This window comes from Choloepus didactylus, chromosome 10 (assembly GCF_015220235.1).
Source record: "Choloepus didactylus isolate mChoDid1 chromosome 10, mChoDid1.pri, whole genome shotgun sequence".
Classification (NCBI taxonomy): domain Eukaryota; kingdom Metazoa; phylum Chordata; class Mammalia; order Pilosa; family Megalonychidae; genus Choloepus; species Choloepus didactylus.
Genome location: NC_051316.1, coordinates 35,993,254 through 36,021,125, shown reverse-complemented (window position 1 = coordinate 36,021,125; position 27,872 = coordinate 35,993,254). Strand labels below are relative to the sequence as shown.

The following is a 27,872-nucleotide window of genomic DNA, read 5'->3' as shown; positions in this document are numbered from 1 at the left end:
TTATTGTGTAGTTTTTGATTATGGATTCAATCTTTTTACTTGGTATTGGTCTGTTGAGATCTTCTATTTCTTCTGAGTCAGTTTAGGTAATTTGTGTATATCTAGAAATTTGTCCATTCCATCTAGGTTATCCAATTTGTTGGTATACAATGGGTTATGGTGTTTTCTTATTATCCTTCTTATTTCTGTAATATTGGTAGTAATGCCCCGCTTTTCATTGCTGATTTTTGTTATTTGCATCCTCTTTTATTTATTCTTTATCAGTATAGCAAAATTTTTGTCAATTTTATTGGTTTATCAAAGAACCAACCTTTGGTTTCATTGATTTTCTTTATTGTTTTATATTCTCTTTTTTATTTATCTTTAATCTTTATTGTTTCCTTCCTTCTGCTTACTTTGGTTTAATTTGCTCCTCATTTTCAAGTTCCTCCAGGAGTGAGGTTTGGTTACTGATTTGAGATCTTTCTTCTTTTTTAATGTAAGCATTTATGGCTGTAAATTTTCCTCTCAGAACTGCCTTTGCTTCATCCTGTAAGTTTTGATATGTTTTGTTTTCATTTTAATTCACCTCCAGATATTTCCTAATATCCCTTGTGATTTCCTCTTTAAAGCCTAGGTTGTTTAAAAATACATTGTTTAATTTCCACATATTTGTGAATTTTCTATTTCTCCCTCTATTATTATTTATAGTTTCATTGTAGTAGAAGAAGAAACACTGTATGATTTCAATATTTTTGAGTTTACTACTTTTTTAGTGACATGAGATATGATCTATCCTAGAGAATGATCCCTGTGTACTAGAGAAGATATGTATTTTGTTGCTGTTGGGTGAAGTGTTCTTTGTATTTTATATGCCTCGTAGGTCCAGTTGGCTTAGAGTATCATTGAAGTCTTCTATTTCCTTTTTGATTTTCTCTATAACTGTTCTATCCATTATTGAAAATGGTGTATTAAAGTCTCCTACTATTAATTTAGAACCACCTTTTCTCCCTTCAAATCTGTTGATATTTGCTTCATGTTTTGGGACTCTACTGTTAGGTGCATATATATATATTTTAAATTGTTACATATTCTTGATGATCTGACCCCCTTATCAGTCTATAATGGCCATCTTTTTCCCTTACTTCAGTTTTTCACTTAAAGTCTATTTTATCTGATATTAGTAGAGCTACCCTAGCTCTCTTTTGGTGACTGCTTGCATGGAATATTTATTTTCCATCCTTTCACTGTCATTCTGTTTATGTCTTTGATTTAAATTTGAATCTCTTATAAACAGCAAATAGTTGGGTCTTACTTTTTATCCATTTTGCCAATGTCTGCCTCTTGATGGGAGTTTAATCCATTTACATATAAAGTAACCACTGATAATGCAGGACTTTATTCTGCTATTTTTCTACCTTGTTGTTGTAAGTCATACCTTTTTTTCCTTAGTTCTTCTATTAATGCCTACTTTCATAGTTATTTGATTTTTTTTGTATTGTACCATATCGAGTCCCTTCTCATTTCTTACTAGATATATTTTTATTTATTTTCTTTGTGGTTACCATGGGTTAAAATTTAACATCCTAAGTTTATAACAATCATAGTTGATTTGATGCAAACTTGACTTCAATAGCATACACTGTTCCTATATGCCTCTGCACCCCACCTTTCTTTGTACTTGTTAAAAATTATGTCTTTTTATGTAGTATGTCCCAAACCATAGATTTATTACTATTTTTTATGCATTTGCTTTTAGCATAAGTAAGGAGTAAGAAGTGGAGTTACCTACCAAAAAATACAATAAAACTGTATACTGGCATTTTATAATTACCCATATAGCTACTTTATGCCACTTTGAGCCACTGTCTAGTGTCCTTTCCTTCCAATTTGAAGAACTCTGTTTAGTATAGCTTGTGGGGCCAGTCTAGTGTTAATGAATTCCCTAAGCTTTTGTTTATCTGGGAGTGTCTTAATCTCTCCCTCATTTTTTTAAACCCCTGTATCTCATTTTTTTATTGAGATTGTTCACATACCATACAATTATCCAAAGATCCAAAGTATACAATCAGTTGTCCATGATACCATCATACAACTGTGCATTCATCACAATTAATTTTTTTTCAATTTTTAGAACATTTTCACTACTCCAGAAAAGAAATAAAGACAAAAAAAGGAGACTCAAATCCTCCCATACCCCTAACCACCCCGCCTCCATTATGACTCATAGTATTGGTATAGTACATTTGTTACTGTTGATGAAAGAATGATATAATACTACTAACTGTAGTATATAGTTTGCAGTAGGTATATTTTTCCTATTTGTCTCTCTATTATTAACTTCTGGTTATACTGTCATACATATGTTCTTAGTTCATTAAAGAGATTTCTAATATTTGTACAGTTAATCATGGGCACTGCCCCACCATAAGATTTACTGCTTTATACATTCCCATCTTTTAACCTCCAGCTTTCCTTCTGATGACATATGTGACTCTGAGTGTCCCCTTTCCACCACATTCACACACCATTCAGCACTGTTAGTTATTCTCACAATGTGCTACTATCACCTCTGTCAATTTCCAAACATTTAAGTTCAACCTAGTTGAACATTCTGCTCATAATAAGCAACTGCTCCCCATTCTTTAGCCTTGTTCTATATCCTGGTAACTTACATTTCATGTCTATGAGTTTACGTAATGTAATTAGTTCATATCAGCAAGACCCTACAATATTTGTCTTTATGTGTCTGACTTATTTCACTCAGTATGGTGCCCTCAAGTTTTCTTCATCAATCCATTTTTTTCAAAGGTGGTTTTGTTCACACACCATACATTCCATCCTAAGTAAACAATTGATGGTTCCCTGTATAGTCGCATATATGTATTCACCACCATCACCACTATCTATATAAGGACATCTCCATTTCTTCCACAAAGAAGGAGGAAGAGTCAAAGAAAGTAGAGGGACAAAAGAAAAAGAAAAAAGATAGAGAAAAAAATATGATAGCTGGAAAGCAACAGAAGGAAAGAAAGCATTAAACTAAAGTAGAATAAAGAGTCAGGTAACATCATCAGTGCCAAGAGTCCCATTCCCCTCTCTTATGTCCCCCTCTTATAGGCATTTAGCTTTGGTATATTGCCTTTGTTACATTAAGGGAAGCATAATACAATGTTTCTGTTAATTATAGTCTCCAGTTTGCATTGATTGTATTTTTCCAACAATACTACCCTATTTTAACACCTTGCAAGGTTGACATTCATTTGTTCTCCCTCATGTAAAAACATATTTGTGTATTTTATCACAATTATTGAGCACTCTAGATTTTGCTGAGTTATACAGTCTCAGTCTTTATCTTTCCTCTTTCCTTCTGGTGTCCACAGGTACCTAACCTTCTTCTTTCAACCATACTCACAGTCATCTCTGTTCACTGTACTTACATTGCTGTGCTACCATCACCCAAAATTGTGTTCCAAACCTCTTACTCCTGTCTTTTCCTGTCTGTAGTCCTCCCTTTAGTATTTCCTATAGCGCAGGTATCTTGTTCACAAACTCTCTCATTGTCTGTTTGTCAGAGAATATTTTAAACTCTCCCTCATATTTGAGGGACTGTTTTGCTGGATATAGGATTCTTGGTTGGTAGTTTCTGTCTTTCAGTATCTTAAATGTATGACCTCACTTCCTTCTGGCCTCCATGGTTTCTACTGAGAAATCCACACATAGTCCTATCAAGCTTCTTTGTATGTGATGGATTGCTTTTCTCTAGTTGCTTTCAGGATTCTCTCTTTATCTTTGATGTTTGATAATGTGATTATTAAGTGTCTTGGCATAGGCCTATTCAGATCTATGGGGTACGCTGCACTTCTTGGATCTGTAATTTTATGTCTTTCATAACCGATGGGAAATCTTCAGTGATTACTTTCTCTATTATTGCTTCTTCCCCTTTTCCCTTCTCTTCTCCTTCTGGGACACCTGTGACACATAGAGTCATGTGTTTTATGTTGTCATTCAATTCCCTGAGACGTTGCTCATATTTTTCCATTCTTTTCCCTATTTGTTCTTTTGTGTGTAGGATTTCTTGTTCTGTAGTTCCTGAATGTTTTCTTCTGCCTGTTGAGATCTGCTGTTGTATATCTCCATTGTGTCTTTCATCTCTTGTCTTGTGCCTTTCATTTCCATAGATTCTGACAGTTGTTTTTTTGAATTTTCAATTTCTACCTTATGTTCGTGCAGTTTTCTTTATATGCTTCATCTCTTTTGCTATATCTTCCCTAAACTTTTTGAATTGGTTTAGCATTAGTTGTTTCAATTCCTGTATCTCAGCTGAACTGTAAGTTTGTTCATTTGACTGGGCCATAACTTCGTTTTTCTTATTCTAGGTTGTAGTTTTCTGCTGTCTAGGCATTGGGTTTCCTTGGTTACCCCAATCAGGTTTTCCCAGACCAGAATGGTCTCAGGTCTCAGAAGGAGGCAATATTCAGTATCAGGTTTCCCTGAGGTTATGTCTTAGAAGATTGACACACCCTCTGACGCTTCAAGCTGCTGTGCTTTTCCTAACCTGCCCAGCAGGTGGCGCCTGTCAACCTGTTGTTTCTGAGTGTTGTAAGGAGGTGTGGCCCAATTAGTTTCTGTTTTGGCTTTTTTTCTCCCAGGCTCTGATGTCTGGTTTTGAATGGAAGGCCGGTAGTAAAGCTGGGTACCACCTCCTTCCTCTTAGGGAAGATACACCCACTAGGGAGTTTTCATCTGCATTTAAATAGGTTCTTTGTCTCTCTGACTCTGCTATCTCCACCCTTGTCTGGGTCAGATTTCATGCTGTGATCTCAGGCATTCCTCCCAATCCAGGTTGGTATACAATCTGTGGACAGTCACGGTTGTCCCTCAGCAGTTATTCCAGATTTTCACTAGTTGTTCCAGGGGGACTAACTAACTTCCACTCCTCTCTATGCTGCCATCTTCTTCCTCACTCAGAGTGTTTTGATCTCCCCCTCATTTTTGGAAGAAAGTCTCACCTAATATAAAATTGTTGTTTCACAGTTGTTTATTCACAGTATATTAAATATTTCAACACATTGCCTTCTTGCTTCCATGGGTTCCAATTAGAAATTGAAATTTAGTCTAATCGGTATTTCCTTGCACATAGCATGTTGCTTTTCTCTTGCAGCTTTCAGAACTCTCTCCTTGTTTTTTGTATTTGACAGTTTGACCAGTATAAGTCAGAGCATACTTTTCCTAATTTTATCCTGTTTGGTGTTCTCTGAACTTATTAATTGTACATATTCACACATTTTGCTAAGTTTGGGAAGTTTTCTGTCATTATTTCTTTGAATGTTTCTTCTGCCCCTTTCTCTCTTCTCCTTCTGTGACTCCCATAACACATATATTAGTATGTGTGATGTTGTTCCATAGGTCTCTTAGGCTTCTTTTTTTCTATCTGCTTTTCACTCTGACTCATTTAAATAGTCTTTTCTTCAAGTTCACTGATTCTTTCTTTTGCAAGCCCAAATCTGCTGTTTAAATGGTTTGGAAGTTTTTTATTTCAGTTATTGTGGTCTTCAGCTCCAGTAGTTCTGTTTGATCCTTTATACAATTTCTGTCTCTTTACTGAGATTCTCATATTGTTCCTTCATTGTTTTCCTGATATCCTTTAGTTATTTTTCTGTATTAGTTCATTTCCTTGAGCATATTGAAGGTCATTTTTTAAAAAGTCTTTCAGGTATGCCACAGTGTGATCTTCTTCATTGATATTTTCTGGATTTTTATCCTATTCCTTTGGATGTGCCATCATTACCTGTTTGTTTGTCTTGTAATCTTTTATTGCACAGAGTGCAATTTAATATTTTAAAAAATTTTATTGTGGGATTTATTCCCTGAGATGTCTGTTTCTTGAGTTTGTATCCAGCTATTGCTATGACAGAGACTACCTTGAATGTCGGAAGCAAAACAGATCAAAGAAACCTGAGCAAAAACACCTATCAGAGTCTTTGCAAATTGGCTTTGTATTCACTGGTGCTCTCCTTCGGAGTTCAACCCTCCTATTAAGAAAGTTAGCCCAAGGTGAATGCAAAGTGCATGGTTCTCCTGTCTTTTATTGGCCTGTGTTCTGTCCTGGACTTGTGGTTGCTAGTGGCTTAGGAGTTCTCCTGTTTACAGGAATTTGAATGTCTCCTTTTCTCTCCAGGAAACAGATCTTTTCCCTCTCCCAGGTGTGCCTCTGTAGGACTTAATACATGTAAGCCTTTGCCCAGGCTGTCACATTCAGTTATTTCTTACTCTGCTTTTCACTGTCCAAGCTGTTTTTGCCTGGAGGACAAGTTCTAGTGCTGTGTGTGTGTGTGGTGGTGGTGGGGGGACACCAGAGAGGAGTTTCCATGGTGTTCTCTGAACTTATTAATTGTACGTATCCACACATTTTGATAAGTTTGGGAACAAGGCCAGGAACCCACAAATGGAGCTCCAGCTGGCTCCAAATTGCCCTGGGCAAGAGATGAGGGTGCAGCCAGGAAGGGCACAAGAAAATTCTCTCATGGCTCCCCAAAAATGCCCTTTCTTGACTGAGCACTTGCCTAGCAAATTCAGCCCTTCATCTATTCTCTGCAGCTCTGAGGAAGCATACCATCTTTAAGTCTCGTCTGCCAAGTTTGTCTATGGTGAGTTGGAATAATGGCTGCCCCCAGAACAGGGCTCCCAGTGATCTGAAGTAGCTTCTCCAAAGCAATGATTGGTGATGGGATTGTACACCCCTGGATCTTGGAGGACTAGGTCTTTATGTCCCACCCTGGCATCAACATACTGCACACTAAACCAGCAGCTAGGTTTGAGTACCTCACTGCTCCCAATCCCAAGACTTGGGATGGGCAGTGGTAACAGCCCACAGAGAGTGCAGTTCACTTTATGATTTAGCAGCCTATGCCTTTTGGTCTTTCCTGGATGCTGCACAGTGTTGCACTAGATGCTGGAATTTTGAAATAGTTGATTCTGACAGTTTCTGCCTATTTAGTAGTTGTTCTGGTGGAGGGACTGATTACTGGAGCTTCTTCCCACAATCCTCTGTCAACCCATTGCTTCATAAGGATGTGTTACTTAATTTCCACATATATGTAGTTGAGCAAATTCTATTCTCTAATTGATTTTTAATTCATTTCACTGTTATCAGAGAATATACTTTATGAGATTTTAATTATTTTACATTTGCTTTGGGGCCTAGCATATGTTGTATACTGGAGAATGTTTCACATATGCTTGAGAAAAATGTGTGTTCCACAGTTATCAGGTGGGATAGTCTATAGATGTCTCATAGGTATAGTTGGTTTATAATGTTTGTAAAGTCTATGCCCTTATTGTTATTCTTTCTAGTTGTTCTATATGTTATTGAGAGTGGGGTAGTGAATTCATCAATTATTATTGTTGAGTCTTCTATTTCATCCTTCCATTCTATCAGTTTTTGCTTTGTGATATGAGAGCCTTAAAGTTATGTACATATATGTTTATAATTACTATATTTTTCTGAGGTATTGACTCCTTTTTAACTTTAGTAACTTTTTCTGTTTTAAAGTCCATTTTGTCTATTAGTATAGCCATTCCAGTTCTCCTGTGGTTGTTTTCATAGTATATGTCCTTTCATCCTTTCAATTTTAATCAATTTATAACTTTGAATCTAAAATATTATCTCTTATAGAAAGCATATAGTTGGGTTTTTTCTCTAAATTCAGTTTGATAAAATATGCCTTTTGATTGGATTATTTAATCCATTCACATTTAATATTATTGATAATATTGGATTTTTATATGCCATTTTACTTTTCACTTTCTATACATCTCATATCTTTTTTCTTCCTCTCATGTCTTTGGTGCTCTTTTTGCATTAAATTAATATTTTCTAATATAATATTTCAATTCATTTAATGATTGTTCACTATATTTTTTTAGTCCCTTACTTAGTGTTTTTCTAGGCTTATAAATTGTATTTTAACTAATAAGAATCTACTACATGTTTATACTAACTTGATTCTGTTGAGATACAGAAACATTATTCTTCATCTCTATTCCATTTTCCATGTTTTGGTAATATTGTTGTTATACACAGTACATCACTATATGCTACAAATAAACAATACATTGTTATAATTATTGCACTATATAATTTTTGCCCTTTAAAGCAACTGAGAGGAAAAAGGAGAGGTAATGCATATTTATAGAGTTTGTAATATTAATATTATTTAGCATTTCTGATTTTCTTCATTTCTTTCTGAGCATTTGAGTTACCATCTGGTGTCATTTCCTTGATTCCATATAACTTATCTTCCACAAACATCCTTTTTACTGTTATTGTCAAATATATTTCATTTCCATATATTATAGGCCCCCAAATACAATAATTTATATGGCATTATATGTAATTAATTTTGAAATCAATGAAGAGAAGAAAAGAAGTGAGTGATTTTACTACCTTTAATAACTGGCAATATAATTACTTATACTGAGCTCTTTATTTTTTCATGTGGGTTCAAATTACAATCTGGTGTCACTCACTTTTTCTGAAAAACTTTAGTATTTTATGGTAGGTTTGCTAGCAACAAATTCTTTTGTTTTTATTTATGTAGAAATGTCTTTTTTAAAAGCAGTTTTTGAGATATATTCACATATCTACAGTCAATCCAAAGTGTATAATCATTGGCTTTTAGTATAATCGCAGAGTTGTGCATTCATTACCATAATCAATGTTAGAACATTTTCATTACTCCAAAAAGAAAAACCCCATTCCCCTTAGCAGTCACCTCACAAGCCCTCTATCCAACCACTAATCTAATTCTGTCTCTTTAGGTCTATTTAGATTTATATTTTGTATAAATGGAATCATAGAATACGCAGTATTTTGTGTCTGGGTTTCCTGTTTAATAGTGGCCATTCTAGTAGGTATGAAATGATATCTCATTGTGGTTTTGATTTCCATTTCCATGATAGCTAGTGATGTTGAACATCTTTAAGTGTATATTTTAGCCATTTGTATTTCTTCTTTGGAAAAATGTCTATTCAAGTCTTTTTGCCAATTTTTAAATTGGGTTGTTTTTCTTTTTATTGCTGGGTTGTAGGATTTCTTTATAAATTCTGAATATTAAACCTTTATTAGATTTGTTATGAAATATTTTCTTCAATTGAATAGGTTGCCTTTTCACTTTTTTGGCAAAGTTCTTTAAAGCACAGAAGTTTTAATTTTGAGGAGGTCCCATTTATCTATTGTTTCTTTCATTGCTTGTGCTTTGAGTGTAAAGTTTAAGAAACCATTGCCTCCCACAAGATCTTTTTTTAACTTTATCAAAAAATTAAAAAAAACCATTTCAAACAAAACAAAACAACGGAATAAGAAAAACAGATAACCTAAAATAACTTCATTGCTCAACATTTTCTTACAATACCACAAGAAAATTAACAAACCATAGTCATTCCTGAGCATTCCCATATCGTTAAGATTACCCTCAATAACTTATCTGTTCTTATTAGATTGTTCTTCACTCTTCACTAGTTGCTGTCTATCTCTAGGTCCCCTAAATTCTACAATATAAAACATTTATTTTACATTTTTCACAGAGTTCACATTAGTGGTAACATACAATATCCCTCCTTTTGTATCTGGCTTATTTCACTCAGCATTATGTCTTCAAGGTTTATCTATATTGTCATATGTTTCACGACCTCGTTCCTTCTCACTGTTTCATGACCTTGTTCCTTCTCACTGCTGCATAGTATTCCATCATGTGTATAAAACACATTTTGTTTATCCACTCATCTAAGTACATTTGGATTGTTTCCACCTCTTGGCAATTGTGAATAATGCCACTGTGAACATTGGTGTGCAAATACCTGTTCGTGTCACTGCTTTCAGATCTTGTGGGTATATACTGAGAAGTGAAATTTCTGGATCAAAGGGTAACTTGATATCTGATTTTCTAAGGAACCGCCAGACTGTCCTCCAGAGTGGCTGTACCATTATTAAGTTCAACCAGCAATGAATAGGAGTTCCAATCTCCACATCCCCTCCAGTATTTGTAATTTCCTGTTTAATGGCAGCCAATATCATCTCACATTGGTATGAGATGATATTTCATTGTGGCTTTAATTTGCATCTCCCTAATAGCTAGTGAAGATGAACATTTTTTCATGTGTTTTCTATCCATTTGTATTTCTTTTTCAGAGAAATGTCTTTTCTTATCTTTTGCCCATTTTATAATTGGGCTGTTTGTACTATTGTCATTGAGTTGTAGGATTTCTGTATATAGGCAGGATACCAGTCTTTTATCACATACATGGTTTCCAAATATTTTTTTCCATTGAGTTGGCTGCCTCTTTACCTTTTAGACAAATTCCTTTGAGGTACAGAAGTCACAAGATCTTGAGGCTGGATCTAAGATGGCGGCATAGAGTGGAGCGGAAGCTAAGTAGTCCCCCTGGAAACAACTAGTAAATAATCCGGAATAACTGCAGGGGGACAGACGTGACCATCCACTCATCATATACCAACCTGAATTGGGAGGAATGCCCGAGATCACAGCATAAAATCTGTAAGTAAGAACTGTGGATCCAAATCGGGAGCCTTCTCCCCCACAGCCCGATTTACAAAGCCTCTTGGTGCCAGAGAGAAGCTCACTCCCAGCAAGCGAATATAGCTCAGCTGAGCTCCAACTGGGGTTTTAATTAGCGATTGTGAACTGCTCACTACGAGGTATGAATCCCCAACAAGTAAACAGAGGCTTTGGGTGATGATTAACTTTGGAAAGCCGGAGGGTCGCCTTGGACTAGCTCTGTTCCTTTTTTGACTCAGTGGAGAAAGCCTCGGCCATTTTCAGTTCCCAGTTCTGTGACACAGACAAGGGTGTGGCACAGGCAGAGAGAGACCATTGAAATGCTAATGACCTCCCCCTAAGGCGTCTTATCTTCTCTAAGAGGAAAGGGGTGGGGCCCAGCTCTACTACCTGCCTTTCATTCAGAACTTACACCAGTCAAGAATTATACGCTAATCTTTGCATCAGGCAGAGAGCGCCCCTGCATGGTCCGGCGGCCCAGGGCTTCCCTTGAGGGATGACACACACTAGTGATGTAGCACAGCTTTCCCTCAGTAGAGGTCTTGGAAGATCACAGCTGAGAAGAGGGGGCGCTCTCGGAAAACCCAGGGACGCTACGTCAATGCCAGTGGTTTGTGGGTCAGTGACAGAGAAAACCTGGGGCAAAACTGAAATGAAGGCTTATACTCTTGCAACAGCCTTGAATCTCCGGGAACACCTGGGAGGTTTGAATATTAAAGAGGCCCTGCCTCCCTGACCACCCAGACACATGCACCACGTTCAGGGCAGACAGCTTCAACAACAAACCCAAACTGAGTTCATCAACTGAACCCCACAAAAATCATTTCCCTACACACCACAGAGACAGAGTTGGGGAGAACTGACTTGAGGTGTGTAGGTGACTCGCAGACACCATCTGCTGGTTAGTTGGAGAAAGTGTACACCACCAACTTGTATTTCTGAAAAATTAGATTGGTATTTTTTTTTTTTACAACTTGAAAGAACCCTATCAAGCAAAGCAAATGCCAAGAGGTCAAAAACAACAGAAAATCTTAATGCATATGATAAAACCAGACGATATGGAAGACCCAATCCCCAACACCGAATTCAAAATATCAGAAGAGACACAGTACTTGGCACAGTTAATCAAACAATCACAATCAAGGAATGAAAACATGGCACAGGATATAAAAGACATGAAGAAGACCATGGAACAGGATATAAGGGACATAAAGAAGACCCTAGAAGAGCATAAAGAAGACATTGCAAGAGTAAAAAAAAAAAATAGAAGATCTTATGGAAATAAAAGAAATTGTTGACCAAATTAAAAAGACTCTGGATACTCATAATACAAGATTAGGGGAAGTTTAAACAATGACTCAGTGTCCTAGAGGTCCACAGGACAGAAAATGAAAGAACAAAAGAAAGAATGGAGAAAAAAATTGAAAAAATCGAAAAGGATCTCAGGGATACGATAGATAAAATAAAACGTCCAAATCTAAGACTCATTGGTGTCCCAGAAGGGGAAGAGAAGGGTAAAGGTCTAGAAAGAGTATTCAAAGAAATTGTTGGGGAAAACTTCCCAAACCTTCTACACAATATAAATACACAAAACATAAATGCCTAGTGAACTCCAAATAGAATAAATCCAAATAAACCCATTCCAAGACATATTCTGATCAGACTGTCAAATACTGAAGAGAAGGAGCAAGTTCTGAAAGCAGCAAGAGAAAAGCAATTCACCACATACAAAGGAAACAACATAAGACTAAGTAGTGACTACTCAGCGGCCACCATGGAGGCGAGAAGGCAGTGGCATGACATATTTAAACTCTGAGAGAAAAAAATTTCCAACCAAGAATACTTTATTCAGCAAAACTCTCCTTCAAATTTGAGGGAGAGCTTAAATTTTTCACAGACAAACAAATGCTGAGAGACTTTGCCAATAAAAGACCTGCCCTACTTCAGATACTAAAGGGAGCCCTACTGACAGAGAAACAAAGAAAGGAGAAAGAGATATAGAGAATTTTAACAGACATATATAGAACCTTACATCCCAAATCACCAGGACACACATTTTTCTCTAGTGATCACGGATCTTTCTCCAGAATGGACCATATGTTGGGACATAAAACAAGCCTCAATAAATTAAAAAAACAAACAAACAAAATACAATTGAACATATTCCAAGCACAATCTCTGACCACAATGGAATACAAATAGAAGTCAATAATTTTTGAATTGTAACTCCACTATTTACTTCCTACATGATACAAAATACACAAACTCTAATGACAAATCAATGGTTTTGAACTCAATGTAAAATATGTAATTTTTGATAAGAACTATATAAAGGTGGGGGAATGGAGGAGTATAGGTACATAGTTTATGTCTCCTATTGAAATTAAGTTGGTATCAAAGAAAAACAAGATTGTTATGGATTTAAAAGTTTAATTTTAAGCCCCACAGTAAACACAAAGAAATTATCAGAGAATATGGCCATAGAGATGAAAAGTAGAATATGGGTTAAGAGAAATGGGGGAAGGGGCAATGGGGAGTTAAGAAATGAGTGTAGGGTTGCTGTTTGAAGTGAAGGGAAATTTCTAGTAATGGATGGTGGGAAGGTGATAGCATTACAACATTCTAAATGTGATTAATCCCACTAATGGAAGGCTAGGGAGGGGGTGGAATGGGAAGATTTAGGCGGTATGTATGTTTCCACAATTGAGGGGGGAAAAAAAAAGACAGTCTAAATAGATGACAATTGAATGCCAAGGATGACCCTGGATGGGATCTGAGGATGGAGGACAGGAGGCTGAAAGTTACGCAATTGAGACATAAGGAAAAAGAAATATAGAATGTAAGCTTTGTATCATTGTTGAATCTCTTGTACTTCTTAGCTGCGCTTAATGGGATTGCATAAAAGAATATTCTTGTTCATGGGAATTGTATATGTGAATTACAGTGTTTGTTTGAGGATGTGTGCAGCTAGCTCTCATGTTCAGAAGACAGAGCAAAAGATGATGGATGATAGGAAGAGAGGGAGGGAGGGAGTGAGGGAGGGAAAGAAATAGCGGTGTGACAACATGTTAAAGTTAGTGGATCGGGGTATCTGGGGAGGGGGGTCAGGGAATGCTGGAGTTCTGTGTATGGGGTTTGTATTGTTTTTGCAACTGTTCCTATAACTTTGAATTTATTTCAAAATAAAATTAAAAAGAAAGAAAGAAAGAAAAAAAAGTCGCAAGATCTTGAAGATGGTTCCCCAGTTTAATGGTCCTGGTTCTTATATTTGAGTCTTTCACCCATTTTGAATTAATTTTTGTATAACATATGAGATAGGGGTCCTCTTTCATACTTTTGTTTTGGATATCCACTTCTCCCAGCACCATTTGTTGAAGAGTCTGTTCTGTCCCAGTTGAGTGAACTTGGTAACACTGTCAAATGCCAGTTGGCCATAGATGTGAGGGTCTATTTCTGAACTCTCAATTTGATTCCATTTGTTCAATATATTATCTTTATGCCAGTACCATGCTGTTTGGACCACAGTAGCTTTGTAATATGCTTTAAAGTCAGGAAGTGTGAGTCCTCCAACTTCAGTCTTCTTTTTCAAGATGTTTTTGGTTATTCAGGGTCACTTACCCTTTCAAATTAATTTGATAATTGACTTTTCCATTTCTGAAAAGTAGGCTGTTGGAAGTTTAATTGGGATTGCATTGGATCTATAAATCAATTTGGGTATAATTGACATCAAAATAATATTTAGGGGTTCTGGGAAGATGGTGGATTTAGGAGAAACAGAGCAAAATTCTCCTCCATGAAAAACACTAGATAAAGGACAGAAAGCACTCCAGAACAGCAGTTCCAGGGTTCCACTGGCTGGGCAGGGATTTCTACACTCATAGTAAGTATGAACTTGGAGAAGCTGAGAGACTGCATTTAAAACCAGTGAGTGTTCAGCCCAGATAATTTAGAGGAAATGGATAAATTCCTCGAAACACAAGAACAACCTAGACTGACCAGAGAAGAAATAGAAGATCTCAACAAACCAATCACAAGTAAAGAGATCCAATCAGTCATCAAAAAGCTTCCTACAAATAAAAGCCCAGAGCCAGATGGCTTCACAGGGGAATTTTACCAAACTTTCCAAAGAGAACTGACACTACTCCTACTCAAACTCTTTCAAAAAATTGAAGAAAATGGAAGACTACCTAACTCATTTTATGAAGCTGACATCACTCTAATACCAAAACCAGATAAAGATGGTACAAGAAAGGAAAACTACAGGCCAATCTCCCTAATGAATATAGATGCAGAAATTCTCAACAAAATACTTGTGAATTGACTCCAGAGACACATTAAAAAATAATACTCCATGCTCAAGTGGAGTTCATCCCAGGCATGCAAGGGTGGTTCAGCATAAGAAAATCAATCAGCGTAATACAACACATTAACAAATCAAAAGGGAAGAATCAAATGATCATCTCAGTAGGTGCTGGAAAAGCATTTGACAAAACTCAGCACCCTTTTTTGATAAAAACACTTCAAAAGGTAGGAATTGAAGGAAACTTCCTTAATATGATAAAGGGCATATATGAAAAACCCAGAGCCAGCATAGCACTCAATGGTGAAGAGACTGAAAGCCTTCCCTCTAAGATCAGGAATGAGACAAGGATGACCAGTGTCACTACTATTAATAATAATTGTGCTAGAAGTTCTAGCCAGAACAATCCAGCAAGACAAAAGAAATAAAAGGCATCCAGATTGGAAAGGAAGAAGTAAAACTGTCATTATTTGCAGATAATATAATCTTATTTTTGGAAAACCCTGAGAATCAGTGACACAGCTTCCTTAGCTAATAAACAAATTTAGCAAAGTGGCGGGATACAAGATTAATGCACATAAGTCAGTAATGTTCTAATACACTAGTAATGACCTAACAGAAGAATACTCAAGAAAAAGATTCCATTCACAATAGCAACTAAAAAAATCAAGTACCTAGGAATATTTAATCAAGGATGTAAAAGACCTCTACACAGAAAATTACATACCTTTACTAAAATAAATAAAGGGGGATCTAAAGAGATGGAAAGCTATTCCGTTTTTATGGATAGGAAGGCTGAACATCATTAAGATGTCAGTCCTACTCAAACTGATCTACAGATTCAATGCAATTCTAATCAAAATTCCAACAACCTACTTTGCAGACTTGGAAAAGCTAGTTATCAAATTTATTTGGAAGGGAAAGGGGCCTTGAATTGCTAAAAAGTTTCTAAAACAGAAAAATGAAGGTTGGAAGGACTTATACTTCCTGACTTTGAAGTCTACTATAAAACCACAGTAGTCATAACGTCATAGTATTGGCACAGAAATAAACATATTGATTAATGGAATTGAATTGAGAATTTGGAAATAGAACCCCAGATCTATGGTCAACTGATTTTTGATAAGGCCCCCAAATCCACTGAACTGGGACAGAATAGTATCTTCAACAAATGGGGCTTGGAGAACTGGATATCCATATCCAAAAGAATGAAAGAGGATCCCTACCACATACACTATACAAAAATTAAAAGTGGATCAAAGACCTCAATATAAGAGACAATACCATAAAATTTCTAGAAGACAATGTAGGGAAACATCTCCAGGACCTAGAATTAGGAGGTCATTTCTTAGAGCTTATACCCAAAGCACAAGCAATAGAAGAAAAAAATAAATAAATGGGAACACCTCAAAATCAAAGGCTTCTGTTCCTCAAAGGAATTTGTCAAAAAAGTGAAGAGGCAGCCAATGCAACGGGAGAAAATATTTGGAAACCATGTATCTGATATCTTGCATATATAAAGAAATCCTGCAACTCAATGACAATAGTACTAACAGCCCAATTATAAAATGGGCAAAAGATATGAAAAGACATTTCTCCAAAGAGTCAATGCTAAAAACACATGAAAAAAATGTTCATCTTCACTAGCTATTAAGGAGACGCAAATCAAGACCATAATGAGGTATCTCACACCAATAAGAATGGCTGCCATTAAACAAACAGGAAACTACAAATGTTGGAGAGGATGTGGAGAAATTGGAACTCTCATTCATTGCTGGTGGGACTGTATAATGGTATCGCCACTGTGGAAGACAGTTTGGCGTTTCCTCAGAAAACTAGATATCGAGTTACCCTATGCTCCAGCAATTTCACTTCTCAGTTTATACCCAGTGTAAAAAGTGTGAAAGCAGTGACACAAACTGATATTTGCACACTGATGTTCATACCAATATTGTTCACAATTGCCAAGAGATGGAAACAATCCAAGTGTCCTTCAGTAGATGAGTGGATAAACAAAAGGTGGTTTATACATTGCATGGAATACTACACTGCAATAAGAAGGAACAAGGTTGTGAAACATATGAAAACCTGGATAAACCTTAAAGATATAATGCTGAGTGAAATAAGCCAGACACAAAAGGAAAGATATTGTATGTTACCACTAATATGAACTCTGTGAAAAATATAAAATGTGTCTTATATGGAAAAACTACCCATTACATATTAAAGGCTATGTTTAATAGAAATATCTTACCAACACTACACTAATACTAGGAATGAATAATTAGCAGCTGATAAGAGCTCTGGGATGTATTCTGTTATGGTAATTGTTTAAAGTTGAGAGTGATGATGATTGTACAACTAAGTGAAGATAATGTAAGAAACTTTATATTGGGATAGAATATATATTAAGTGAAATTAGGAACCCACTACTTAATAAAGTAAGCCCGCAACTTGAGGCTTGCTCTTGTGAAACAGAGTTGTAAATGGGAGCCTGAGCCCCCCTATAATTATGCCTAAGAGGCACCTCCAGGGAACCTCTTTTGTTGCTCAGATGGTTCCTTTTTCTCTATAAGCTCAACTTGGCAAATAAACTCATTAACCTCCCCCACATGAGGGACATGACTCCCAGGGGAATGAATCTCCCTGGTGATGTGGAACATGATGCTCAGGATGAGCCGGGCCCTGGCAGTGAGGGACTGAAAATGCCTCTTTGACCAAAAGGGGGGAAAATAAAAGAAAGGTAACAAGCTGAGGTCACATTGGCTGATAGAGATCCCAGAGTTGAGAGGCTATCCTGGAGGTTTCTCTTATTCAAGCTCCAGCTAGACATCCACAATGGCTACTGTATGCCATGCTCTTACCAAAAGTAGTCCCCAGATACCTAGGTCCCTACCTGAGATTCTATAAAATATTCACTCACTAAGTTTTATCTCTGAGAAACTTAAATGCACAATAGTGTCCCTATGCCAGACAAGTCCTAAAACTCACAGGCAACTTCCTCCTTAAGAACAACAATCAGATGCAGCCCCCTTCCCATACTGTCAACACCCCCTTTCAATATGAACAAGTTAGGATGCTCACTGCCTAGACACCCTTGAAGATGGAGAAAGAGATTGAGAGGAAGGGGTAGCAACAAACAAGATAAGATTTAACAAAGGTCTATGAATACTGAAAAAAAATATATATGTGTATTTATATGTGTATATATATATATGTATACTGGGTGTTGGAATAGCTGGAAGGTGAATGACATAGGTGGAACTGTAAACCTATAACATCCTTTGAATTTTGCTCTTTAGCTATTGAATTGTGCTTTGAAAGTCTTCACCTTTTTGTATATACCTTATATTGTACAATAAGGAAAGATTTGAGACTGTGGAACTGTAACCAATAACAATTTTTGAAATTACCTATGTAACTGCTTATTGAGCTGCACATTGAAAGTTAACACCTTTCCATATGCATGTTGTATTTTACAATATTGGAAATAGTTGAAGTTGTGAACTGTGACCCATATTTGAAATTTGCTTTCTAACTAAATTGTACTTTGAAAGTTATCACTGTTATGTATACATGTTAAAGTTCACAATTAAAAATGCATTAAAAAATAAAAATATATATATTTAGTCTTTCAGTCCATGAACATGGAATGTCCTTCCATTTATTCAGGTCTTCGTTGATTTCTTTTAGCAATGTTTCATAGTTTTGTGCATACAGGCCCTTTACATCCTTGGTTAAGTTTATTCCTAGATATTTGATTATTTTTGTTGCTACTGTAAATGGAATTTTTTAAAATTTCCTCCTCAGATGCTCATCACTAGTGTATAGAAACTTTGCTGATATTCACATATTAATCTTTTATCCTGCCTCTTTCCTGAACTCATTTATTAGCTTTATTAGCTTTGTTGTAGTTTTCTCGTGATTTTATGTACATAGGATCATGTGATCTGCAAATAGTGAAAGTTTTACTTCTTCCTTTCCAATTTTGATGTCCTTTATTTCTTTTTCTTGCCTAACTGTTCTAGCCAGAACTTCTAGCACAGTGTTTAATAACAGTGATGATAGTGGGCATTCTTGTCTCATTCCAGATCTTAGAGGGAAAGCTTTTGTTCTTTCACCATTGAGGATGATGTTAGATGTGGGTTTTTATATATGCCCTTTATCATGTGGTTGAAGTTTTCTTCTATTCCTTTCTTTCAAAATGTTTTTACTAATACAGGATGCTAAATTTTGTCAAATGCCTTTTCTGCATCAATGGAGATGATCATGTGGTTTTTCCCTTTCAATTTGTTAATGTGTTGTATTATATTAATTGATTTTCTTGTGTTGAAACACCTTTGCATACCTGGGATAAAACCCATTTGGTCATGGTGTATAATTCTTTTAATATGCCATTGGATTTGATTTGCAAGTATTTTTTGGATGATTTTTACATATATGTTCATTAGAGAAATTGGTCTGTAATTTTCTTTTCTTGTAAGATCTTTAAATGGCTTTGATATTAGGGTGATCTTAGCATCATAGAATGAGTTATGCATCATAGAATGAGTTAGGTAGTTTCTCTCCTTAGTTTTTTGGAAGAGTTTGAGCAGGATTGGTATTAATGCTTCTTGGAATGATTGGTAAAATTCGCCTCTGAAGCCATCTGATCCTGGGTTTTTTTCTTGGAAGGTTTTTGATGACTGATTCCATCCCTTTTTTTGTAATTGGTTTGTTGAAGTATTCTATTTCTTTTAGAGTCAGTGTTTGTTTTTCATGTGTTTCTAGGAATTTGTCCATTTCATCTAAGTTGTTTAATTTGTTGGCATACACTTGTTCGTAGTATCTGCTCATGAGATTTTTTTTTAAATTTCTGTGGGGTCAGAAGTAATGTCCCCCCACTCATTTCTGATTTTATTTTGCATCTCTTTTCTTTCTTTGTCAGTATAGTTAAGGATTTGTTAATTTTATTGATCTTCTCAATGAACCAACTTTTGGGTTTGTTAATTCTATTTTTTTTTTAATTCTGAATTTCATTTATTTCCACTCTAATCTTTGTTATTTCTTTCCTTCTGCTTGCTTTGTGATTAGTTTTCTGTTCTTTATCTTGTTCCTCTAGGTGTACAGTTAGCTCTTTGATTTTAGCTCTTTCTTCTTTTTTAATGTAGGTATTTAGGGCTATAAATTTCCCTCTCAGCACTGCCTTCACTGCATCCCATAAATTTTGTTATGTTGTGTTCTCATTTTCATTCATGTCAAGATATTTGCTGATCTTTCTTGCAATTTCTTCTTTAACCCCTTGATTGTTTGAGTGTGTTGTTTAACTTCCTTTTATTGGTGAATTTTCGTGTTCTCTGCCTGTAATTGATTTCCATCTTCATTCTATTTTTGTCAGAGAAAGTGCTTTTTATAATTTGAATCTTTTTTAATTTATTGAGACTTGTTTTGTGACCCAACATGTGGTCTATCCTGGAGAATTTTCCATGAACACTTGAGGAGAATGTACATCCTTCTGTTTTCGGGTGCAATGTCCTGTATGTGTCTGTTGGATCTCATATCATATTTTCAAGTTCTCTGTTTCCTTATTGAATCTCCATCTAGATGTTCTATCTATTGATGAGATTGGTGTTTTGCAGTCTCCAACTGTTATTGCAGAGATATCAATTTCTTCCTTTAGTTTTGCTAATATTTGCCTCATAGTTTTTGGGGTATCCTGGTTAATTGATAAATATTCATTATTGTTATTTATTCTTGGTGGACTGCCACTTTTATTAATATATATTGTCCTTCTTTGTCTCTTATAACAGTTTTGTATTTAAAGTCTATTTTGTCCAAATTAGTATAGCTATCCCAGCTCTTTTTGCCTGTAATAGCTTTGTCCAACCTTTCACTTTCAACCTGTTTGTGTTTTTGGGTCTAAAGTGAGTCTCTTGTATAGAACATATAGTTGGATCATACTTTTTTTTAAATCCATTCTGCCTTTTGATGGGGTGTTTAATCCATTAACTGTAAAGGTAGTATGTACTGGAACCATTTTATCCTTTGATTTTTATATGTCATATCTTGTTTTTGTCTCTCTTTTTACCCTTTAATTACCCTTTTAGTTACCCTTACTGATAATCTTTATTTCACACTCTACTCCAAACCTGTCACCTGTCTTTTCCTTTCAGCCTGCAGAACTCCCTTTAGTATTTCTGCTAGGGCATGCCGCTAGTTGACCAACTCTCTCAGTTTGTGTTTATCTGTGAATATTTAAAATTCTCCCACATTTTTGAAGGACAGTTTTGCCAGATAAAGAATTCTTAGTTGGAAGTATTTCTCTTTTAGTACCTTTGCCGGTTTGGATGTATTATGTCTCCCAAAACACCATGTTCTTTAATGCAGTCTTGTGGGAGCCAACGTATTAATGTTGATTAGGTTGGAATCTTTGGATTAGGCTGTTCCCATGGAGATGTGACCCACCCAACTGTGTGTAATAGCTTTGATTAGATTATTTTCATGGAGGTATGATCCTGCCCATTCAGCATGGGTCTTGATTAGTTTACTGGAGCCCTATAAAAGCTCACAAACAGAAGGACCTCAGAGCAGCTGCAGGCTAGAGAGACATTTTGGAGAAACCTGTTGAAAGCAGACTTTTGCTAATGCTTTGGAGATGCTAGCCCAGAGTTTGCTCCAGAGAAGCTAAGAGAGGACAAAATACCCCAAGAGCAACATTTTGAAGAATGCATAGGAGCTGAGAGAGGAGCTGGAACACAACCCAGGAACAGCAGACACCAGCCACATGCCTTCCCAGCTAACAGAGGTTTTCTGGATGCCACTGGCCTTCCTTCAGTGAAGGTATACTTGTGTTGATGCCTTAATTTGGATATTTTTATGGCTGTAGGACTTTAAATTTGTAACCAAGTAAACCCCCTTTATAAAAGCCAGACCATTTCTAGTATTTGCATAGCGGCAGCAATAGCAAACCAGAATAGTACCTTAAATTTATTTTACCACTGCCTTCTTGCCTCCATGGTTTCTGATGAGAAATTGGCAGTCTTGTTGAGGTTCCCTTCTATATGATGAATTGCTTTTGTCTTGCTACTTTCATGATTCTCTCTTTATCTTTGGCCTTTGGCATTCTGATTAGTATGTGTTTTGGAGTAAGTGTATTAGGATCTATTGTGTTTGGAATATATTGCACTTCTTGGACATGTATAGTTATGTCTTTCCTGAGAGTTGGGAAATTTTTGGCCCTTATTTCCTCAAATATTTTTTATGCCCCTTTCCCTTCTCTTCTCCTTTTGGGATACTCATGATACATATGTTTATGCACTTTGTGCTGCCTTTCAAATCCCTGAGACCCTGCTCAATTTTTTTCCATTCTTTTCTCTATCTGTTCTGTCTGTAAGGTTGACTGTCCTATCTTATAGTTCGCTGATTCTTTCTTTTCCTGTTCAAATCTTTTGTTGTATGCATTAAGTATAATTTTAATCTCTTCAATTGTGCCTTTTATCCCCATAATTTCTGGTATGTTTCTTTTTATAATTACAAATTTTCTTTATGTTCACCCAGTGGCTTATTAGTATCCTTTATCTCTTTAGCCATATTTTCATTCATCTCCTTGAATTGATTTAGGAGATTTGTTTGACCATCTTTGATTAGATCCAAATTTTGTGTCTCCTCCAAAGTTTTAATTTGTTCCTTTGAGCCATATCTTCCTGTTTCTTAGTATGGCTTGTAATTTTTACTGATGGCAAAGCATCTGATTATCTTGATGAGTTTACTCTGAAGGTCAGTTTCTCTCTCTTGTATAGGGTTTTATTGTTGATTTGCTTTGAGTTAGGGGTCTTCTTTAATACTTGGTTCAACTTATTCTAGATCTTTAAAATTGCCCATGTTTAACTGATCATATTTTTTCAGCTCTTCCTTATTTGTTTCTTGCCCTGGATATGAGTTATATTTTTAAGATTGCACTATTTGTGGTACTGTTTCACTACAAGGAAAAAGCTTCCTTTCCTCTGTTTCTTCTCCAAGAATCTTGATCTGTTTGGTTTGTTTTTGTTTTGGCTCTATAGCTTTTTTATACTCCTTTCATTGCTTTTAGCTGCTTTTGCCTGGAGGGCAAATTCTGGGAGGAAGGTCATCCTGGAGAGGACTTTCTCATGTCATTTCCTGGCCAGAACTTTTCCGGGAACCTACAAATGGTACAAAGATCAGTTCCAAAGAGCTCTGGGGAGAGGGTCAGGAAAGATGACTAAATACTTTTTGATGATTCCCTTTGGCAAACTGTTCCCTGGAATCCTAAGGAGGAGCTGTGTCTTTAAACCTTGACTGCTTTGCCCCTGTCAGGGCAGGGTTGAAACAATGGTTGCACCTGTCCTTGTCTGGGGTAGTTGAAACAGTAACTCAGAGCCAGGACCCAGTGATCCAAATTCACTAATCAAAAGTCATGATCAGTGTTTAACTGTGCCCCCCTCCCCATTCTTGGGGAAGAGGATATTTATGTCCCTTTCTGTCCTCAGTAATTAGTTAGGGACCAGACCATGAGGCAGTCTACCTCAAGAGTGGGGGATGGACCCTGGCAGCAACTGCAGAGTGAGCTACTTACAGTTCTTCACTGCAGTTTCTCAGTCTCTTCCTCCTGCTCTTCCCTGGATGCTGCACCATGTTCTTCTGGCCTCTGGAGCCCCAGAACATTTTTTTTCAGACAGTTCCTGCCTGTTTATTAGCTGTTTTGGAGGAGGAGTGAGTCCTGGAGCTCCCTATTTTGCCATCTTCCCTGGAAGTTCTCTTTATGTAGCCTTCATTTTTTAAAGATAATTTTTCTGGAATAAGATTTTTGGTGGATAATTCTTCCCTTTCAGCAGTTTGAAATTTAAGTCATGGTCCTTTGCAGTGGTACTCTTTGAGAAAAGAATTTGAGGCAATAAGCTAGAAATTAGTGGAGAGCTCTTCATGCATGTTTCTTTCCTTGTTTATCCCTGTTAAACTTCTAGCTAGTTCACTTTTTCTTTTATTGCTATAGTCATACTAAAAACCTCTTTTTGATTGCTTCCAACCAAAATCTCCATTATTTTTAGACAGTGCTGTTAAACTTGAACTGCCCCACTGTCTGTTTCACATAAATTAAGTCCTCCTAGTGGAAACCAAAAACAATTTGTTTTTACAATGTGCCTCTGCCCCCTGGGAAGAAAGTGGATGCCACTTCTTGAGAGCTGTGGATGGGGAGAATAGCCTGCTTTACCTAGAAATATACCCCTGTCCTATGTGCAGGGTGCTGGGTGAAGGTGGTAACTTCTGATCTTCTTGACTTGCTTCTTCTGGTGAAGAACCTCTTCCTTATGGATGAGTTGGTTGGAGGGTGGTTAGGTCCCAGGATTCTTAGCCAACTGTTTCTGGTGTCCATACACATGGGGGCTATGTGGAGAAAGAGAGCCCCCAACTTTTCTGCCACTCCTGCCTGGAATAGATATTCTGCAACATGAAGCTTAGGGGGTTGAGAAATACTGGTGACATGTCACACATGGGGAGATACCATAACCCTAGACTGAAAACTGGAGTGAGAAGAATTCCTGTATTCTTGGCAGTGCATGCCTAGAGTGGAGCTTACATCACTCTGAGCTGGAGAGGAGGAAGGGAGCAGGTCATGATTTGAATGTTACTGACTCTTGCTGTTAGCACTACTATTTAGTAGTTTTTTTTGAATAAGTGTTTCTCCATGTTCTGTATACCCTTAGGACCATTTCCAGAGACATTAAGTGGTTGTTTCTTATAATTTCAACCAGTCATTATTGTTTTTCTGGGGAGACAATATGAAGAGATCTTCACATTGCTGTTCCAGAAGTATTTCTGGCCTAGCTTTTTTCCTTAATTAACAGCATCTTTACATTTAAATATGTTTCATCTCTGTATACTTTTCAAACAAACTTAGTATTATGGAGAATACTAACCATTTGAAAACTATTGTGATCACCTCATGTTGTGAGGCCATCTCTTCCAAGAGTTCAGGGTGGGAATTGCTTTCTTACTTCCATCCTTAATTGAGGTTGTACCCACAGTGTTGGCAGTTGGTAGATGTAGGGATAGATAGAGAGGAGAGACCTAACACAGCCTCTTAGTTTCTGGCCCTACTTTTCAAACCTCTCCAAACTATTCACTACACCAATAAATGTTTTTGTATCTGGTTCTGTGATTGGAAAACAGCTCTCATGTCATCAACCTCCCTCCTCAATATTATTTCCCCCGCCCCCCAACTCTTTAAATAAAATTTAAATGTTAAGGTCACAAGCTTTGGCTCTTGGAACCCACAATATTTTTCTTTCTCAAAAATCACAACTGTTATAGAAAATAAGTGTTGTTTTTACTTTCAATGAATTGTCTTTTCAGTAAGTTTTCAATAACCAAAGCAAAGAATGGCTGTTAAGTCCCAGCTTCCCTTAAGGGCAAGGCATGTGGAAAGCTATTACTGTTGCCCAACTGTTGGAAGTAGGGATGGCAATGAACACAGGAATCTTGGATAAAGAAACCTCAATAAACATCTCAAATATTATCCTGCTATATTTTAGAATTATTCAGCAAATCACATGGCCCGGGCCATATTATTTGGGGAAGGTTGAATTCAGAATAATAGAATGGAAAGAGGTGGCTTGTAGTGAAACCTGGTTGGTTCCTTTTTTCTGTAAAAACAGAATATAATTTAAAAGAGAAAGAAAAATAGTGGAATGAGCTACTTTGCTTCCATATGTTTTCTTTTAAAATAACAATTTGTAAAAACTGTTTTTCCCTTAGCTTTCAGAGTTTTCATTCCTGTCTAAAGAGTCCAAAGCTCTCTATCTCTGACATGCTGGGTTCATCTTTTGAGCATTTATAGAATGTTGTGGTTTTACTCTCTTTGTGCAGATTTTGGGTAGGCATTGTCATCCCTCTCTGCTTTTTTACATGAACTCTACCTGATTACTTCATGCCACATTTTAGAGAATGTATAAAAGTTAATACCACCAGAGCAAAAAGAGCAACTTTTCACTGTAAAAGAAGTTAAGAATTAATTATAGATTATTTTTCTTCATTGGGAAACAAAAGGGAGTATTTTCTAAAAAGATACATCGAGGTAAAATGACAAAGCTTCCAATACTTTTGTTCATCTCTTCCTCAGGTCAGGAAACCTATCAGATCAAAAGACCAGGAGGAAAGTTTGAGGATCATTAAATCAAAGGTAGTATGATAACATTTATATATATGCACTGATTAGTTTCTCCTAAAAATTTTTAACTTTTTCAAAAACTTATTAAGTCATCCCTTTCTCTGGTCAGTGAATCAAGGTGGGGATGTAGCAGTAGACACTGGGTAGGGGGGTTGCTTCTTCCTTAACTTTTTACTTTCAAACACCTGCATCCTTGCTAAAATAGGAATGACTCAAGACCTTGACAAAATATTCTGGAAAATACTTTAGCAGGAGCAAGATTTCTTGCTCTCTATTCTAAGGAAAAAGAGAGATAGAGAATAATTCAGCAGTAATGGGTCCCCTAGACAGAGCCTTTGTCATCTTCATGGGCTGCTTCCTCAGGGGGAGCAGCAAATTCCCAAATAAGTTTTTGGGATCTGACACAAGAAAAGTTTGTGCCCCAGTGCCCAGGTTGATCGTAGAGACAGTGAATCCCAAGGATAAAAATACTGTTTGTTTTGTCCAGGCCTTCTATCTCGCCATAAAATTTCCCATACCGTGGCATTATGTTGGAGGAGCAACAGAATTATCTCCATGTGCCCAAGGGTGTGAATCAAGGTGTGTAGAAATGAAGAGCTGCTACATGTGAATGGACCATGCATAGGAAATGGAGGTATATGACCTTGGTGACCTGTGTGGACCAGTGACTGATACCCAAGCAGGATTATAGATGTCTCAGCAGATATCAATGTGGGCAGAAGACATGGAAGTCTAGATCCCTGTGGCTTTGCACTACATAGGCCTTCAACAAACTAGAGGTAAATCAGTGAAAATAGGGGAAGCTCCACAATTATCTGTCATTATATTTCTACTATATTACCAATATTTGAGATTGAAATAGACCTCGAGTAACTTTTTTGAACACCTGAATTTGTGTACTGGGATTAATACAAGTTCTACCACGTAATTTCTGTCCCACTAACCCAACTCATTTTGGATGGGGGGATGGCATTTGCCAAAGAAGAAGCTAAATTTATTCTTAATTATCTCCCATGTTAAAGATAAATTATTCTTGAAGGAGAGGAAGCAGTAATTCTGTAATGGAATCAGCATTAGATTGCATTCAGATAAAAATGTGTTTGATTTCAGCAAATTTTAGTTATTAACAACTTTCTTGTACTTTCTTAGCCTGATTTTTCTTACAGTGGTACTTTGGTACTCGTTGTTAATTGGTTCCGGGAGGCGTGATGAGTACCAAAAAACGATGGGTAGCAAACAAATTTTTCCCATAAGGAATAATGTAAATAAATTTAATGTATTCCCAAACCAAAGATAATGCACATTTTTAAGGCAATATGTAAAAAGATATGGTTATATATCATTACTTTGCATGAGAAATAAACTTAAAAATTAATAAATACTTAGATTAAATAAAATAATAACCTTACTTTACCTGTACTGAGAAGAGTCCATGTCCTAATGGGATGGTGGGAAGAAAGTGGTGAGGAGGAGAGGTTACATGGAGTGTTGCTTGGAAGGAGAGGCCCCCTCCAACAGAACATCAGGCACTTGCATTTCAGGTGTTCTTTCTCTTTTCTGCCTTTTTTCCACTTGCACCAAAGGCTCTGACACACTCTTTGTCACCTTCACTAAAAACTTATCCAATGAGGACTGCTTCTGTCTTCTTTTCAGATTTTCTCAAAAATGTGAAATTGTTTGATCATTCAATAAATTCACATTTCTGCTTGTCAGAGCTTTGTCTGGATGGTACTTCTCCATAAAGTTTTGAACTTCTGCCCATTTTTTACACATTTCTTTTATCAAGGAACTGGGGACATCTCTCTTTTCTCCTCCTCACCCGAAGAAATCTCTTCAGCTTTGTTGCTGC

General features: G+C 36.5%; 1 long non-coding RNA gene across 2 annotated transcripts in view; it reads left to right on the top strand.

Moving 5' to 3' along the window:
- Window positions 1-27,872, top strand: part of LOC119505690 — a 45,426-nt gene that overhangs the window by 16,725 nt on the left and 829 nt on the right. Inside the window, exons 4-5 of one of the 2 annotated variants that reach the window (XR_005210801.1) lie at window positions 25,976-26,035; window positions 26,511-26,657. This is a non-coding gene — a long non-coding RNA (uncharacterized LOC119505690). Of the gene's footprint in view, window positions 1-25,975; window positions 26,036-26,510; window positions 26,923-27,872 lie in introns of those variants that run through there. The other variant, XR_005210800.1, reaches the window with a different exon arrangement.